A 20,298-nucleotide genomic window follows, 5' to 3' on the forward strand; every position below is an offset into this window, starting at 1 on the left:
CTTTCCTACCTTGACCTCCACCCTTTTCCAAGTCAGCAAGCTCCTTAGGCTTCTCTTTGTTGGTGAACTTCTTTAAGTACTTATGGTAAACTATTAAAGGCATTTTTTAAAAAAATCATACACTTTTAGATCAACTTGAACACTGTCCTGGGAACCAGGACACAGTTGCTCCTCCCCTAAGTATTTTCTCCCAAATCCACATTAATTTGGACTGAAAGATGCTTTTCCATGCAACAGCTCATTTTGTTGAGACTGTCACATTGAGTGTGTCCATCTCAAAAGAGATGAAGGATCCTCTCAGGAGGATCCACCTCAAAAGAGACTAAGACTCTACCTTGTTGTTACTCTGTCACCAGAAAGAAGGGTGTTCATCAGCATCCTCTCCACCGTCCAAAGTCCAAACACTTTCTCTCTTCAGGTGGGCTGGCTGCTTAGGACAGTGTCACCAAAGTATAGGGCCACGAAGGGACCTACACCTGGTCTTATAACTATGCTATTTGTCAACTAAGTGACTTTAGCTCTTCCAACATTTTTATAATCTGTAATCTCTACAATGAATGAGTAACAATCCACCATCTCCTCCCCTTTCTGCATTCTACCATCTTCCCTATCTGCTTTGTTACTCTCACCCTCAAGTTAACCTGCTTCTGCTCCCATATCTGTGTCCGAGGACACAATATGCCACCTCTTTGGTAGTGGCAGCCCCTGTCTATATTCTGGAGACTTTATTTACTGCCTTTTTCATGGTTGTCTGCCTCTTCCTCACATCTCATTCAGTGTCTCCCTTTCGTTAATTTTATCCCCTCTGATCATTCATATGTTCAGATTTCTTCTAGTCTAAAAATCAAGCAAGTCACCTTAGTTCTCCATATTGCCCTATCATTCTCTTGAACATATCAAATTTTCCACTTAATATGCTCTACAGGTATCTCCCACCAGTCCTTATCATTCGGTCATCCTTACAACCTGGCACCTGCTTCTCAGCACTCTAGACTCTCAAGATTTACTAGTGGTTGTTTGATCAGCATCACTTGTCTTCCTAAACCACACTATCATAAATCCAATTCTTTAGAAGCAAATCCTGTCTTGAGGACTCATAGGTAAGTGGTTTATTAAGATAGTTTTCCCGAAAAAAAAAATAAAGTAAGGGAATAGGGATGCAGGGAAGTATAGGGGAAGAAGTCAAAATTCTAGAATGCAAACTGTATCTCAGAGTTGTCCCCACCTAAGGCAAGGGAGCTGGACTTTCATCCTCCTCAACTGTCAGTTTGGGACTCAAGCCTCAGAATGGAAGGTAGGGGAAAGTGAATTCTGGACTTTTGCTACTCTCTAAACTCACCAGCAAAGTCACTCCAGAAGCCTGAAGGCAGTCTTCACAAGAAGAGTTGCAGGTGTAGGAAGCTGGATCCAAAGCACACTGAGACTGGGAAGGGACACCCAGAAACACCAAAGGGGATCCAAGGAAAACCAGCAGTACACCAGCAGCAGCTATTACAGCATGCCCTTTCATCCTTCTGCAGCCTTTGACACTGTTGAACTTGCTCCCTTTTTTGAACTTTCTCACCTTTATTTTATGTAAAGTGGGCTTCCCTGTCTCATTATTCCTCTTGAAGCTTCTACTTGAATATCCGCCCCCAGCACTGTAAAACCAATATGCTCCCAAAATTGAATTATATATCTCCTATAACTTACCCCTTTCTCATTTGCCTGAGAACATTCCTGAGCTATAATCCAAAGAAATACCTTTCTCCCCAGAGTCTTCTTTGTCCCCACGCCCAATTAGGCCTGAGTTCCCTCATAGCATTCATTTCCTTCCCATGTTGTGTGCCACCATTCAGTTCAGTCCTTTATTGCCTCCTGACATGGCTTGTACAGTAACTTCCTAACTGGTCTCCCTGCCTCTCCTTACTCCAAGCAATCCTATACCTACCTCTAGAGGAATCTTCCAAGGGTAAGCTATGATCATGTTAGTTCTCTGCCACCTCCTCCCAGACCATCATTGACTTCATTCTGCCTACAAAGAATGTGGTAGAGATTTTTAGTGCTCACCTGTTCTGCTTTTCTTCTCCAGTCCTCATGTAGTTGCATAGAACCATGCACTGAGATCTGAGCATTGCTGTGAATGACAGAGGATATCACTTATGGAGAAGACATTGAGAAGCAAGCTCTGTTTTTCCTGCTATGGTGACCCAGAAAGTCAAGTACTGAAATGGCAGAGCCACAAGATAGAAGAGCCTATTTGTCACTGAGTCACCATATGGAGGATGACTGGTTATCATCCAGGAGAGTAGCCTCAACCACATCAAATTTGTGGGTGCCAGAAGTAAGCCAATGTAGTACAAGATTCTGGAAATAGTTTCTCTTTTTTGTTTTCTTTTATCTTTACTGCTTCATAACCTGGCCTGACCCAACCAATGTTGTTGTTGTTTTTTCCCATTATCTTCATATTAGTGTTCAAATCACTCATCTGAACATCTAAACATTTCTTGAAAACTGATCCACATTTATTTTCATGTTCTTCCTTCACTTCCCTAAAAATAGCTCTGTGCTGATATACCCTAAAATTTGTCCTTCATAATTTTCTTAACACGTGTCTGCCTCCATCACCCATACACATTCCCCAACCCCAAACACACAGTTCCACTCCACATTCAGCCTGTCCAATTCCTACCCTCCCTTCCAGGTCTACAATAAGAGTTGACAAACTATACCTACAGGCTAAGTTTGGTTCACCACCTGCTCTGGTAAATAAAAATTTTATTGGTCATGTAACAACCGCATAGTTAACATCTGCAACTAAGACCATCTGGGGCACACAGTCTAAAATCCTTACTATCTTGACCCTTATATAAAAAGTTTGCTGACCTCTATTTAGAATATCATCCTTGCAACCCCATCCCCATAAGCCTCCACCTTTACCACAGACCTCTGCCCAGAAGTGATTATTTCCTTGCCTGCATCCCACAATGCCCAGTGGTTCCTCTCTTGGATGTTCCTGCTCCAACACAAGACTAAAAATATCAGGGCACATTTCCTATATCCTTTTGGACTCACTGTACTACATTTTGCCTCACATTGGCCAGTGTTCCACAAATATTAGTTGAAGAGACAGATTGAACTTTTGAGGCTACTAATAATATGCTTATGAGAAGAAAACAGTGAAACAGTGAAAGATGAAGGAACTCTAAGAATGACAGTGTTAGAATTAGAACACAGGGATTTTTTGCTAAAATTCAGCAAAACTTCTGATAGAAATTAAAGTTGATATTCATATGGTTATTGCTTGCAATCAAATGATACCAAATCTTCAAAAATTACATGTTCGCTTTTAACTTTAATAGATTTGCTTTTCAATATAATTTGAACAGTATGTAAATGACCTTTAAGAGAAATGTACTAAATTTTCAAACCTCACTCACAATTTTAAACAGTGTTTTTTAATTTCTGTTCCAGTGGCAATCTAAAAATCACCATATAAGCACAAACCATCAAAGATGTGCTAATACCTATTCTTCTCAAACTCTTCCAAAAAACTGAGAGAGTGAGAGAGGAGGACTATTTCCGAACACACTTTATAAAGATAACATTACCTTAATACCAAAACCAGACAAAGACAACACACACACACACACACATCCACACAAACTACACATGAATGTCCTTAATGAACAAAGATGAAAAAATCCTCAACAAAATCTTAGCAAACCAAATGCAATAATGCAATAAAAGGATTATACATTATAATCAACAGGGATTTATCCCAGGGACACAAGGATGGTTCAACATCTGAAAATCAATCAATGTAATTTACCACATCAACAAAAGGAAAGATAAAAATCATGATTATATCAATAGATGCCAAGACAACATCTATTAAGATATGATGAAAACCCTCAAAAAACTGGGGATAGATGGAATATACCTCAACATAATAAAAGCCAGATATGACAAGTCTCCACAGTTAACAACATTCTCAATGGTGAAAAACTGAGAATTTTTCCATTAAAATGTATTAACAAGACAAGGATGTTCACCTTCACCACTACTACTGAAAACAGTATGAGAAGTCCTACTTTGAGTAATTAGGCAAAAGAAGGATATAAAAGGAATCCATGATGGGAAAGAAGAAGTAAAGCTATTATTACTTGCAGACAACATAATAACAAACATACAGAACCCCAAAGACTCCACTAAAAAACTAACTGAAACCATAAAACAGCTCAGCAAAGTGGCAGGTTACAAAATCAACATAAAAAATTAGTTATCTGCCTATGTGCAAACAATGAGATAGAAGAGGAAAAATCAAGAAAAAAAATCCCATTTACAATTACATCAAAAAAGAATTAGCTATATAGATGTAAACTTAACAAAGGAGGTGAAGGACATATACAAAGTAAACTATAACACATTGTTAAAAGAAATTAGAAGATAGTCACTGCTCATGAATTAGAAGAATTAACACTGTCAAAATGGCCATCCTACATGAAGCAATATACAGATTCAATGCAATCTATACCATAGTCTCAATGGCATTCTTCAAAAATATAAAACAAATTTACTGAAAATTCTTCTGGAACCACAAATGCCCTGAATAGCCAAAGTAATCCTAAGAAAAAAAAGAAGAGCGGTGCCACAGTCCAGGACTTAAACCTATATTACAAAGATATAATAATCAAAACAGTATGGTAATTGAACCAACTAGACACACAGACCAAAGGAATAGAATTGACAGCTCAGAAATAAACCCATACCTACCAGACAGTTAATCTATGACAAGAAGCCAAGAACATACACTGAAGAAAGGAAAGCCTCTTCAATTAAAAAAAAAAAGTGTTGGGAAAACTGGACAATCACATGCAAAAAAATGAAATTAAACCACTATCTCACACATACACAAAATTAATCAAAATGGACTTGAATGTAAGACCTGAAACCATAAAATACATAGAAGAAAACACAGGCAATACACTCTATAACATTGACTTCAGAGATGTCTTTTGGGACTGGACTCAAACAATAGGGGAGATAATAGCAAAAATACACAAATGGGGTTGCATAAAGGAAAAGCTTCTGCATAGCAAAAGAAGCTATCATCACAAAGAAAAGACATCCTATTGAGTGGGAGAACATTTATGTACAAGTAGTTTGAGAAGTACTGCATTAGCAAGAACAATGTATAATCTGATGCCCTCTCCACATACACAAGACAGTAAAGATAGATTTCACTGGGCAAACCTTGCACATTTTGCTTTCTAACTTCCCTTTTGTCTGTATGAAGCTATTGCAGTAAAACAGGAGTAATAGGACCAAAAGTCTAAACCCTCTCTCCAAATCCTCAGCATACCTATAGGTATGTAGAGAGAAGAAAGGATATATTTTTTACTAGAAAATAATCTGGCCAAAGCAAGAAAACAAAACAAAGGAGACTGTAATAAAGGGGTTTCTCAGGAGAGCCAGCCCCATTACAAGCCCATGTGGGATTAAGGGTGGGTCAATCACACACTCTTCAATAGAAATGTCTGTTCTTTTCTAGCAAAGCCGATCACCTTTGTCACATTCCCTCAGAGGACATAACATTGCCTCAGACCCTGTGATATTTTCAACCTATTTGCATTCCTTCTCCAGAGTAGGAAATTTCACGTTCCAAGAATAGACACATCTTTAGGACTATTCACTTAATTCATTTGGGGCCAAACTATGCCAGGATACCTTCATCCTTCAGGCAAAAAAAAAAAAAAAAAGAGGATTAGGAAAAAAAAAAAAATTGTCCATCCATGGACTACATCCTAGAAATGAGAAACCATCAGCAAAGAAGTAGCTAACTGATTATGGAGAGACGCCTATCAGAGGAAAAATAAAACGCCAACCAGAAATTTGCATATGTCCCCAACACAAGCAGGAGAGGGATGAGAATGGATTGTTTAAACCAGAAAGCAGAAGTTGACACTTGTTAATGGCCAGTTTGTTGGCTCACAAGCTGTTAACACTCAGATAAACTGGTCGTTAAATGTGGTCATTACTTATTTCAATGCAAAATTTATTAGAGCCCCTGTTGGAAGATTTAATGGAAGGGCAACACTCACCCTGCACACCTGGTATACCCCAAGGAGGCTGGGCAGGCTTCTGGCAGCTAAGTCTAGATAGGGAAAAAAAATAAGTAATAATAATAATAATGGCCATTCTGTCACATCAATTACCGATTTCCTTCAGCAATCAGAATGTTAGATGAGTTCTGATTCACAGCTTGATACCTAATAAGGACCACTTGAGTCTTCATTACTTTGTAGGACCATTATGGTTAAGTGGGTCTGATCTGCGTTCTTTACAAGCCCGCTGCAGGACTCATTATTATTAGATAGACTTTCGATTAAGCGCAGAACAGTTTTTCATCTTTTCAGCCTTTTGCAGATCATAAAAAGAAATAAGAGGAGTGAGTGCTGGGGATTCAAAGCAACACAAGATTAGGGAACTGAAGCCGCTTGTGAGTAGAGGAGAGGGGCTACGAGCAGCATTATCTTACCACAGGCTCCCCCAGTATAATTGCAAAAGGGTGGCCCGTTAGAACCCCAAGAGCCAGAACGTCTCACAGAAAAATCTTTTCCACCACAATACCTAAATTCACCTTCACTCATGGATTATGCAAAATAATGTCTGTGGTGGGAGAAATTAAATCTCAGGAGCCTTAGCCAACCTCAGTTACAACTTAGGTTTTTTATTAAGTGAAAAGTGGGCCAGGAGAGCACTCTGCATCTCAGAGGCCGATAGAAACTACATGAAATGCTGGCCTCTATTTCCCAGGGCCTCCCATGTTATGGGACTGAGATTGCCAGATCTAGCAAATAAAAACACAGGACACCCAGTTAAATTTTTATTTCAGATAAACAATGAATAATTTTTTAGCATAAGTATGTTTTGTGTGATATTTGAGACATACTTATGCTAGAATAGTATTCACTGTTTATTTGAAATTCAAATTTAACTAGGTATCCTGTATTTTTATCTGGCAATCCTATACAGGATTTTTGACTATTGTGGAAAATGAAACAGTTTAGCAGTGCTCCAAACTAGTGGGCCATGTGAATCACTGGAGAAAGGGCAAAGATTCTACGGTGTCACCCCTGAAGATTTCTTCTGTTGAAGGCTTTGAAGTTGATGATGATGATGATAATGCTGATAATAGTAATGATGATATTGAGCTAGTTTGGGGGGCCAGTGTTCAACCATATGACTCTCATCAAATAAGGAGGAAGTCTAGAGTTAATTGGCGAACTAAGAGCTGGAATGGTTGTTCTCACAAGGCTCCAAAAAGCACTATTCAGTTATCACAGAGTTCCTGAGTCCCCATGATAAACATGCATCTGCCTTTGGGGAACTAAAACCCAGTAGAGGAAGAAGACCAGAACAGGGGACAGATACTTGTGGAGAATGTTCTGCATGCCAGGTACCTGCATTATCTGGTGCTCTATCCGCATTATCTCATTTAATCCTCCCAGCAGCCTGCCTATGTAAGTACCACTATCTACCTCTGCACATGAGAACAGTGAGGCTCTGGAAGTTTCACAGGCCCAAGATAATGGCACTACCAAGTCCAGAGCACATTCATGCCCGGGTTGGTCTGCCTCCAAGCAGTTGCTCCCCGTGTTACAAGCTCATATCCAATAAGCACCAAGAAAGTGGAACAAGTTAAATATAAGAGACAAATATCTGATATTGGGTTCACTCTGGTGCTCCCTAGCCCCGTAACCTTGGAAAGTTACTTCTCTGTGTTTCCAAAGTCCCAGCTGTTTTATAACTGCCATCACTGCTGCTCACAGATAATAAATCAAGAAAATCTTCAAACTAGGATGTAAAAATATGCTCACATTATTAAAATACAGCAGAGGACAAAACCATGAAAGAAAGGAAAGAAATGTTCTTTGCAAGGTTCCCTTCTTGACCACACACACTTTGTGCCTGTGAGTGTCCAAGTCCCTGCTTACTCCTTCACTGTAGAAGATGCCTCCCCCCAGGGCTGCCTTTGTCTAGACATCCAGTGCGCCCCGTCCCATGCCTCTCCTATACCTTAGCAGTTGAAGAATAGTGAAAGTTTGTATGAATTATACACATACAAAACACTTGGGGTTTTGTGCAGTGAGAATATCAGATTTAAGGCTCATGGGCCCAAGATAAATGCCTCCTAAAGTCAAACTCACCCTCATATCTGATATTTCTAGCCAGCAATCATTTTTTCACCTATAAATGGCATGTCCAGGGTTGCTCTAAGGATTAAGTGAGATAATGTATTAAAATGTTTATTGCAATGCCCAGCATAAATTTAGAGTTCGATAAATGTTTGCTGCAGCAGCGTGATTGCTGCAGGTGCTGTTCTCACCTACAAAATTGAAATCCCTTTGAGGGCAGGGACTGTGTTTTGTTCATTATATGACCAACATTTGCACAATGCCTTACAAAGGGCAACCACCAGCATGGTGGGTGTGTACATAGATGGAAGGGAGGGGAGGAGGACAGGTAACTATGGGAATAAGGATAAAAGGGATAGAAGAACTAAAGGACGGAGCTTCTAGCAATAATGTCTGGGGAATCTTCAAGAAGATGAGAATCAAGACAAACTACTAAAGATAAACCATATGAACTATACTACAATTTCATTACTTAATAGTCACAATATACTTTCATTCTTTTTTTTAATTTCTATAGGTGAATTATAGCACAACAACATTTTAGGAAAAAAATGTAGTTAATCATCATAATATTCTTCATCTAGTGAGTAGATGGTCTAAAATGCACTAATTCATTCAGAAATGTTAATAATTTACCACTGGGGAAAAAATTAATGTAATTAATAACATGTTTAAATCTATAATATCCTTTGAGATAGAATCCTATCAAAGCAAGTGGCCAAGAAGACAAGAGACAGCTGGTCTTTTTATTCTGTCTTCAGATTGCCTGGTTTTTCTAAGTTCAGTGTGATTACTGCTGTGGTTTCATTTAAAATAGAATAATTGGGCCAGTAAAATTTGAAAAGTATATTTTCATTTGCTCCAGTCTGTGCCAGCTCAGAGAAGAAAGACAGTGGGAGAGAGACTATGATGGGAACAGAAAAGAAGGACGTGAGTAGGAGAAGAAAGGCCAGCCTGTAAATTAAGGAGCAGCAGGCAAAGGACATGAAAAAGAGCTTGGCAGAATTAAAATAATCAGGAGCTAAGAGAAAAAACCAAGAGCTCAGAAAAAGCAATGAGGAATCCATTAATAATCATTTCAGAAGGCGATAGAGGGTAGACAAGCCTTGCAAGGGAGAGAACAGGAAGGAGTAAAAATAAAGTGCACAGCTGCACATTCCTCTCCCAACCCTCACCCACCAACACAGGTGTGGGACCTTGGCTTTGCCCATGGAAAAGGGCTCCTGAAGACACAAGCACAGAGGCTGGCGCTTGCACACAGAGCTTTCAGGTAAGATGATCCACCGGATCAGAACGTCACCAGTATGCTGGGCCTCTTGTGTGTAGAAATAGGTGGCAGTCCCCACTGAAAAATTTTGAAGATCCAGGCCCTGCAGCCTGAAGAAATGATTCCCCAAAAAGATCCTCCGAGCAAAGAGACATGAACTTTCCTAGGCTTATTGTGAATAAGTACCACAAATCTCTTCTGAAGGCACAAGTGCTAACCCCAGCAGGCCTTGATTATGCCAAATTTGCCTGATTGTGCCAACTCTGGCCTGGTAAAAAGGAAAGCAGTATCCAAATATCCGGGTTAAAAATTTGGTGATTATTTCAATTTAAAAGAGCAAGTGAGATTGAGAGGTAGACATGAACTTAAACCTGAACTTTTCTTCCAAAAATAATTATCAAGAATGACAAACCATTGCTAAATATTAACACTGGGTAATGAGTCATGAACACCTTAAGTATCACTCTTGTATGTTTTCAAATCTCCACAATAAAAAGTGGAATAATAATCATATTTATAAAAGACTATTTCTACTGAAAGAATTTCATTGAATTAAAATGAGTGATTGAAGAACAAACAATTCAATCTCTCCCACCCCAACACAAAATACCTGGTTGGAAGTATTCATTACTTTTACTTATAGGGGTAATTTTGATTTTGATCTCAAATCTTGATGGCAGGTGATACAGCCTGAACTTTTATCCCTCCTCATCTAGGGCTATTTCACAGATCTTGCCATTGTCATCCCTCAGATTTTCACTTTTCTTCTCTTATTACTAAGAGCATCCTGCAGTTTCTCAGCTGCCAGTGTTGGCCACCATCTACTGTCTTAAGAACTTAAAATCTTTCTCCTGCTTTATAGATTTCCCACTTCTCACCCACCACACGCTGCCACGGAAGAATATGCCTTCTCTTGTCTCTGTCCTCAGTGGCTGGTGTGTGCATCTTGTGTAATTAATTAATGGACCCAGCTGGCTTGATCTTTGCTATCTTTGCCACATGGTAGCTGGCATTAATTAACCCTGTGTAGTCTTTGCCTTATTAGAAGAGGAAAAGCACTACAGCTCGGATGGCTCAAGTTGAGAGAGAGGGAGAAAAAGAGGGAGGCAATTTTATGCTAATTTCTGATAGATTTGACTCACTCAAACCACATCAAAAGGAATCCTAAATTAGCACTCATTATTCCTTGGGGCATATAAGGCAAATATATTCACAAAACTCCTCTCAAGAGCAACCGAAAAAAATGGGGAAACTCTTATTGCTATATTCCATTTGGAGTCTTCCACAAAGAATGACTGATTTGAGCTAAACATGAAAGTCAAACTAACATAATAAAAAGACCAAGCACAGAATCTCAGTGTGTGATCAAGACTGACCAGTCATCAGTAAGCAGCTGCCAGTCGTAAGGGTCTTTCGCACAGAGCCAGGGTCAAGACTGACCCATCTAAAATCTCCGTGACAACAACATTTGTGTTCACTTTGTTGGACTGGAAAGCAAGAGCTCCAAATTAAATGAAAGAAACTAATGCCATACTCAATCAACACTTCCAAAGCTGCTGGCAGCTAAACTTGCCATAGCTACTCTACAAGGGAGGTTCAAACCCCACATGACTCTTAAAAGGAAGAAATAAAATTCAGTCATCTATTTTTGGGCATTTGGGTTATTTTCAGGTTTTACCTATTATAAATAGTGCTGCAATAAACATAGGGGTACAGGTATTCTTTTGAATCAAAGTTTTCGTGTCCTTTGGGTAGATCCCTAGCAGTGGAATTGCCGGGTTGTATGGTAGCTCCATTTTTAGTAGACTGAGTTAACTCCAGACAGCTTTCCATAGTGGTTGGACCAGTTTGCACTCCCACCAGCAATGTAGGAGAGCTTCTTTTTCACCACATCCTCGAAGGAATTATGCTCAGTGAAATAAGTCAGAAGGAAAAAGAAAAATATCGTATGGTTTCACTTATAGGAGGAATATAGCGGATCCAAATAAGACATCAGGGGAAAATAATAACACAAAACACAACAAAACCAAAACATGCAATTATAAATTAGAGACATCCTGCAGGGCAGGAGGATGGATAGGACTCAGAGGGAGGAAGGGAGGGAGAAGCACAGGGGACTGTGATGATGGTGCACGGGAGCACTGGTGAAGGAAATTCTATAGGGACTACACCTGAAGGGGGAGGGGAAAAAGCAAACATTGTTTAAAAATGAACAATGATGTAAAAAATATATATATATAAAATATTTGAAAAAGAAATAAAATTCAATCTTCTTCCATTTTTACTACCTCTCTGAATTCTCCCATTTAAAAATCTTTCACTCAACATTGTCTATGAAATTAATCCAAATTGTTTTGTGTTCATTTAAAATTACCATGTACTTGGTATTGGAACAAGAACAGACATACAGACCAATGGAATTGAATAGAAAATCCAGAAATAAACCCACAGATTTATGGTCAACTAATCTTTGACAAAGGAGCAAAGACTATGCATTGGAGCAAAGAAAGTTTGTTCAATAAATGGTGCTGGGAAAACTGGGTCGCTACATGCAAAAGAATGAAGCTTCACCACTACCTCACACCCTACACAAAAATCAACTCAAAATGGATTAAAGAACCAGATATAAGACCTGAAACCATAAAATACATAGAAGGAAATATAGGCGAAACACTACGTGATATGCACATCAAAGACATCTTTACAGACACATCACCCAAAGCAGTGATAGTGAAGGCAAAGATAAACAGCTGGGACTACATCAAATTAAAGAGCTTCTGCACAGCAAAAGAGACAATAATAAAAACAAAGAGAAACCCCACCAACTGGGAGAACATTTTTGCACACAACACTAATGATAAAGGACTGATCACAAAAACCTGCAAAGAGCTGATGAGACTCAACAACAACAAAGAAAATAATCCAGTCAAAAAATGGGCAGAAGAGCTAAAAAGAAACTTCTCTGAAGAGGAAATGCAAATGGCCAACAGGCATATGAAAAAATGTTCAACATCACTTGTAATCAGGGAAATGCAAATCAAAACTACCATGAGATACCATCTTACACCAGTGAGAATGGCACATATTAAAAAAACTAGCAACAACAAATGTTGGCGAGGGTGTGGCGAAAAAGGAACTCTTCTGCACTGTTGGTGGGAGTGCAAACTGGTCCAACCACTATGGAAAGCTGTGTGGAGATTCCTCAACCTACTAAAGATAGAGCTTCCATATGATCCAGCAATTCCACTCCTAGGTATTTACCCAAAGGACACAGAAACATCAATTCCAAAGAGCACCTGCACCCCTATGTTTATAGCAGCTCTATTTACAATAGCTAAGCTGTGGAAACAGCCCAAATGCCCAAAAATAGATGACTGGATCAAGAAGATGTGGTACATATATACCATGGAATATTACTCAGCATTCAAAAAAGATAAACACATGCTATTTGCAGCAACATGGATGGGGCTGGAAGGGATCATGCTCAGCGAAATAAGCCAGAAAGAAAAAGAAAAATACCGGATGGTCTCACTCATAGCAGGAATCTAGAGAACTTAAATAAGGGACCAGGAAAATGAATAACTATAAGAAAGTGAAAATCAAAATCAACAAAAAACTATGAACCAGAGACACTTTTTGGGGGGTGGGGGGTGGGAGGGGAGGGATTGGGGTCAGAATGGGGAGGTTGCAATTGTATGGGGAATATAAAAATAAAATTTATTATTTAAAAAAAATTAAAATAAAATAAAATAAAATAAAATTACCATGTACTATTGTAATTTTGTTAATATGCTATACTTTATCATTATTCTACCCGTGACATACATTTGGGTATGATATTCACCACAATTACTCTTGTATGCATAGGTATGTGCCCATACATTCCCATTTCTGTGGCCCTTATACCTTGGAGGAGGCTGAGATCACACAAGGATACTTTGGTAGACACTGCTTTTAATCTTCTGACAATGTAATTGGCCCTTTCCACGACTATCCCCACTATTCTTACACATTTAATTGTCTTTATCTTGACTTCAATTCCAATCATCAGTCGTGTTCTTCCATCTTCTAGCTCAACATTTACACCTGGAGGTTTTTCAAGTCATCAAAATAAGTTGAATCAAATTCATCTTCCTATCCTCCCACCCTCACCATCTCCTCCTCAGAACTCCCTAGTGTTATTGCCCTTCTGGCCATCTAGGCTGGTAACCCTGGCAGCCCAAGCCTAGGAGGAATTTAGATCTTGCCAGTGACATTGCCAACAAAGAAGCTCAAAGGGGAATGGAGATGCTCTACAACACAGTTCCAACTGTTTATTTGAAATGGCTAATAAACAGAAAGAGCAGAAAATTATTTTCAGATTTCCTATCTCCCAGGACATACCACCTAATGTATGGGACCATTGTCTTCAAATTCTACCTTGAAAATAAGCATTTTCTCTTTTAAGAAGAGATGTTGAAAAAAAGAGAAGACAATTTATGAAACATTTTCAATCTTTGTATCGGGTAGATTTAGGACTCAAGTCCTTTTTCTCCCACCTACTTACTATATGACTTTGGGTAACTTATTTCCTCTCTGGTCCTTGGTTTCCTCATCTATAGAGCAAGGATAACCAATGCTACCTTGTCCATTTGCTGTGAAAATTAAATGAGATCAAGAGACTTAGTATGACATTTGACACGTTTATACTCATTAAGTGTGGCTGGTGTGACTTAAGAGAATTTGCCAATTCTCTCAGTGGGAAAACTAGATAAATTGCAACTCATTCAGTGTCCCAGAGAGGTTGCCACTGGACAAGCAGCAATTTCAAAGTTCTAATTTCTTTTACTTTGCTCTCTGAATAGCTCAGAAGGGATGGATAGACTGTGAAAAATGTTCTCAGTCTGGTCAATTTGAGGTATTTCATTTCACGAATCTGTCTGGAAACTGCCAGTTCATTTCATTGATCAATGGCCATCCCAGTGTTGGAGTTTAAGTTATTACCACCCTAAACTAAAGCTGAATGAGATCCCGAGGAGCAAGAAACTCAAAAAGAAAGGCATTCAGGCTCTATCAGAGACAACGCTGTGCTCCACAATCAGGCTGCAGTCCATTGTTGGTGGAATTTGCATTTGTTCCCACAGTCCTTTCTCTCATACTAAATTTTCTCCACTGACTGTGGACAGTTTGTTTTGCAGCCACCTCCGATGCTACTTTTCAGGAAGTTTACAGTACATGTGTTTGCAGCTCTTTCCTGGCTCACCCTCACAGCACCATGCCTTTTAAAGTATAAGCAGATTCCAGGAGACACTGTGTCAGTCAATCAAATAAACATCAAATACCTGCTATGCACAGTGCCAAGAATCTCACCATTATCTATCTATAAAGTAAACACATTTTCTAATCTCAAAGCTTAGGTAACTATCAATGCAGGTTAGTATGTGCTAACAGAGTGGCTCAGTTAAGTGTCAATGTCAAGATGTTAATAGGAAGGGCAAGTCATTTCTGAGTTCATGGATCTCAGAAACAAAGTTAACCAATCACCACTCCACCCCATCCTCTGACACAATCAAGAACAGAATCCTGTATACAAAATGGTGCCTATTAGAGCTGACACATGCTGCAACATGCAAGCTTAACATGTTTCTACTATTTCTTTCAGAAAGTATTTTCTTCTTTATGAGTAGAAGTTTAAATATTGATTTCTCACTAACTAGTGTGATTTATATATAATGAAGTAGAAATATCCTAAATTTAGGGATCATAGGATGAGGGTGAGAGTCTCAGCCTTATGACGTACTAACCATAAATCCTGAGCAAGTTACGTAACAGCTCTGAGCCTCAGTGCCCTCATTTGGAAAAATGAGAGTAGGACATGTCTTTTATAAGATTGTTTTTCATATTAGAAACAGAGTAAGCCATACAAAGGTACATAGAAGTGCTAAATAAACTATATCCATTACTGCTACTGTTAACCAAAAATAGTCCAATTCCCCAGTTCACTTCCCTAGCTCCCACTGCTGTCATATGGAACTCTGAGCTCTGAATCCACAGTAATTTCTAAAAAGCTGAAAATTATCATCTCATCTGACTTCTTAAGAGGAAAAAGATAAAACACAATATCAGGCATGAAGAAACTGAATAAATTAAAACTCCCCCTCGGATGTTCCACAAATCCATACTACCTTGAAACTTCCCTGACAGAATTTGCACCTACCCTCAACCTTGAGCTAGACTTACCCACCTCTGACCTAGGGCCAGCCACATAGCCTTTTTGCACGAGCATCTATGCAGAACAAAAATTATCTTTCAATCATATTTTCACACTGATAATTGTTCACCAAGACCAATTGTACCAAAAATCAATAGAACCCACATATGTATCAGGAGGATAAGAGGAATCAAACATCTTCCCCTCATTTATATGCAGTCATCCTCAAATCTAAATTTCTCATCCCCACAATTTCCTCAATTCCAACATATCTTACAGGGGTTGAAGTAAAGTGATAGGAAAAGTAAGAAGGATTTCCAATATCTTAAGAGAGTAGCACAAATCACAAGGCATGCCTTTCACCAGCAATCTGGGTTGCTGTTTCAGAGCCAGGCCTACATCAGGTCCAGTAAGAGACACAGAGCCCCACTCTCTAGAAATGGAAGTTGGACAAAGTTCTGGGAGGCCCAGGGAAAGGAAGGCGAGTGCAGCGTGGCCAACATTCTGATGAACCATAAAGGAGAGGAAATGGCACTTTCCTCTGATTCATGCAAAAACGATTTACTCTCGTTCCTTCTAACCATTAATAGTCTGAAAATGTGGTGCAACTGGCCTCCAGAGTCACCCTGCTTCCAGGGCCCATCCAGCAGTCCCGGGTCAAGCCGACACAGAAATCAGATCAAAAGTGAATCTGAGGTAGTGGTACTCTACCCTGACTGTTGACAGATGGAGAATGGAAGCAACATAACTGCTCTCTCTTGTGTCAGCACTATAAAAATGTCGGACTGACCTATGAAAGATGAAGGTGGAGGCTCGGGCAGCCATTAGGAGCCAGGCCTGACTCGGAGCAATAACTCATTCCCATGGTATTATGAAAATGGTTTTATTGCAGTGGATTACTTTTCCCCCCTCTGCAAAAATTACTGCTTATCAGCGTCACAGAAATCAAGCTAAAAACTCCCCACCTTTTCTCTCTTCTAATACAATCCCTCCCTCTGGCCAGGAACTTAATAAAATGGAACATTTCATTATTCCGGTTTGCATACCTCTTTTGAAGCTGAAACTGTCATCTCAAGTGAGTGCTCTGAAGTGGCCAGTGTTAGGGTAATTTGATTGCTTCTTGTGTTTGCTCAGACACATCTGAATGCTTGAGGAGCAGCCACCGAGCACCCAGACCTCTTGCTGGACTGGATTTGAGAGCTGCAATAGGAAGGAAATCATTCAAAAGCAGTTCTTTCTGAGACCTTCAAAGTACAGTTTGGATACGGCTTTTTCATGAGCTATTAACTGCCTGTCAGAATCTTTAAGAGGGGAAAACAAAACCAGGTGTATTGGGAATTCACATATTCACAAAAAGCTCAGCCCAGTAAGGCTTCTCTGTCTCCTAAGACCCTCACATGATTTCCATCAGTAGGTCTGGACAATAGGAATAACCAGATTGAGATTATTGCCTCCTACAATGGAAGCCTCTAAGGAAAGACTGCTATGGTATTCAGACACCTGAGCCTCAGTGGATTAACAGCCTCAAATGGAGTCCCCAGCTAATACCCTTATGGAGAGTGTGAAATCTTAGTAGATATGCTGAATTATCAGATCCCACCCAGACTTACTTATCAGCATCTGCATTTTTAACAGTCCTCCAGGTCATTTGTAAACATAACAAAGTTTGAGAAGCATTGGTTTATACCACAGAAGCAACATTTATTGACCCTCTCTGACTGCCCAGTTTATTCAGTTAGTAACAAGTTGATGGTACTCGCCGGGTAAACCACCATGTTACACACTGCTGATGTCTTGACCGCTGTCATTGAAGGCATGGCCCCTACCTTCAGAGAATTTAGCATCTAGGGGCACTACATGTGGGAATTGTTAGTGCCTATAAGGCATTACACAGCCTTGGAAAGGGCCCTCTCAAACCTACAGACTTGACGTGGAAGCATCCACCCCACCCCTGGTGCAGGTCATCTGCATCGCTGTCTGGTATGGTCTCCTACTAGAGCAACCCTCTTCCTGCAATCTCTCTGGAAGTCTCCCACAGCTCTGTCAACTTAATCCCAGGTGTCCTAGCAAGTTTAGCACTGACTCCAACACTTGTGCCTTTGAGAAGACCTGGACTATTGCCCTTCACAAGCCCTCTGCAAACATCTATAAAGCACCCCTACCACAAATACTGGTCATTAGCAAAAGGAGATATTTTTAACACAGCATTGGTCCCATTTAGGCTTTGTAGCAAAGGTATTCAGCACTCACGATGATTTCCTCCTCATTTCTTGGCTCAGTTGCAGTTTGGAGGGTAGTAAGAGTAATGATGGCCAAAAAGCTGCAAGCGGAACTGATGCATATCACTTTGGGATGAAATATTTATTAGGCAACATGCAAAGTTCTTCCTATGCTTTAGCAACCAAAATGGAAGACACATATTCTAGATGGCATAACAACAGATGCACGCATCCTTGATCCCCTGGAAAGGAGCTTTCTGGACAGCTAAAGTCTCATAAATAGAATATACATAAGGAAAAAAATTAACCTTTATATGTTAAGCCACTGAGATTTGAGGATTGCTTGTTACCATAATCCTATCTACCCAGTCAGATGCATCTTTGAACCATATCTTTTTTTTTTTCCCCATGAATTTTACATTATTATCCAACTTTATTGTAGACCACTATGAGCTAGAAGTGATTCAGTGTAGCAAAGACTTTGCTCATGTTTTCTTGGGTAAGTGTATTTACTCAGCTTTTCTTTGATCAGCAAATAGAATGAGAATTGCCTTTCTATGTAATGTTTTGTATTATTGTTGGTTTCCCACTTAATTACCTCCTTCTCCCATTCTCAAAGTTGAGAAGGAAGGCTGTTGGCTATTGGACATGGTAAACAAAAGTGCCCCCCCCCAAGAGTCAGTGATTACATCTGGAGCAGTATTCAAAAGCAGTCATTTGAACACATCAATAACCACAACTGTTTCTACCCCAACTTACTTCTTCAGACTGAGTGCCCCAGTGAAGAAAATTCTCTGGTTATGCCCTTCCCTATTAGTTGTATATACTCTGCACTAATAGTGACGGGCTTCTCTTTCACTGGGGATAATTTACACTTTATTCTCTTTTTCCAGCTAAACTGATCTAACCTTGATAAGAATAGTAAGTTGAACAGTTATTTAATGTTGCAGAAATATGCACAAGGCCATGTTGTGGCTTCAAATAAAATGTAAATAATATTTAAACAGTCTGTTCAGAACCATACTATGGGTCTGCCAAAATTCTTTTTCAGAAGAATGAGCTATCTCATTTTTTCCCTTTTAACTAGCAGTAAAACGGAAGAGGGAAAAAAAAAGTCTACGCCTACTGGAGATACTCTGGTAAAATCACTGCATATTAGCAATCTGGCTTAAAGTGCCAAGAATCTATGGTAATTCTGATTTAGGATTGAAATTCTGCCCTGAATTGAGCCTGATGTGACTGGTTATGGGGAAAGCTCAGATTGCTTAGTAGGTCACAAAACCCACTGTTAGGAAGTTCTTTCCAATAATGGGCCATTTGAGTTATAATACCAGGGTGAGGTTATGCATTATGAGGAGAGGGGAGTTCTACTTAGCCCTTTGATGACTGTCCAGGAGCAGACTCTGAAGAGATGTTTTTGTTGTTTGCCTGCTTGTTTTCCTGCTTTGAAAATTTATAATCAGATGATTTAAAAAAAAAGATAAAGCTTTAAAAGTGAAGGAGAAAAGGCAAAAATATTTAGTTGTAAAAAATGAGTGAGACAAATATTAAGGAAACATAAACAGAGAAAAGAGAAGAGACAGAAGAAGGAAGATAAACACAAGACAAGGGGGGGGAAAGTTCAAGGAAAGAAAAATAGGGAGACAAAGGATAAAAGTCTAGATATACCCCCCAAATATGCTGCCCTGTGGGCAGGAATTGTGTTTCCTATTCTGTGCACTCTCTGCTCCTCTAAAACTCAGCTCAATGCAGAAGACTCAGCTGCTCCTTAACTGACAGACAACATAAACTGATCTAATAATCTTCCTCCTCTACTTGGCTCATGGCACCATAAACTGGTCTAGTCAAGACTAGGATAGTTTAGACTGGATCGTGAGTTTCACAATCAACACTGAAACCAGGATCCCGCAGAAGAATCATGGTGTTAAATGAAACCATCAGCCATTTACACAGAATTTGGCAATGCCCAGGAATCTTCTGCAACTATAAAGACCTGCATGATGAAAAAGAAAAGAAGAAAAAGAAAGGGAACTCCGATCATGATCTTTCAGACTGCTGGAGACTACCAATAGAAATATATAAAACTAAACATACGTGAAAAATAAAGCCATTGCAAAGCTCTAACTGGTAACATTCTAAAGTTGGATTTGTCTTCCAGTTGTTAGGTCAGTGTGCTCTAAAGTGATCACTGGTGTCAATGCTGACCTATCAAATCGGTTAACAATGACCTGGACAGCATTACACCCTGTAAAAGTCCTATGGGTGCTCAGAGTCTACCCATCTCAAGGTCACCCCTGGGTAAGTGCTCTTTTTCAGTCTGTATCAACTCAGACATGGGATTCAGTTCCTTTCTTTGTGTGGATATGTACTACATGACACAGAAACACACTTGCCCTGGGAGGTCCATGTGAAGCACACTTTACTGATGAGCTCGTGAAGCTG

At 39.5% G+C, this 20,298-nt stretch overlaps 1 long non-coding RNA gene across 1 annotated transcript; it reads right to left on the reverse strand.

Moving 5' to 3' along the window:
• Nucleotides 1-2,062: 2,062 nt before the first annotated feature.
• LOC119259848 (uncharacterized) lies at nt 2,063-16,829 on the reverse strand. Its single transcript, XR_005128589.2, has 3 exons — nt 16,684-16,829; nt 6,084-6,136; nt 2,063-2,116 (listed from the first exon to the last, which is right to left on the reverse strand). It is a non-coding gene; the product is annotated as an uncharacterized LOC119259848 (long non-coding RNA).
• Nucleotides 16,830-20,298: the final 3,469 nt, after the last annotated feature.

The sequence above is a fragment of the Talpa occidentalis genome, unplaced genomic scaffold (genome assembly GCF_014898055.3).
Source record: "Talpa occidentalis isolate TD23 unplaced genomic scaffold, MPIMG_talOcc4v2.1 talOcc4.5, whole genome shotgun sequence".
In the NCBI taxonomy this organism is placed as follows: domain Eukaryota; kingdom Metazoa; phylum Chordata; class Mammalia; order Eulipotyphla; family Talpidae; genus Talpa; species Talpa occidentalis.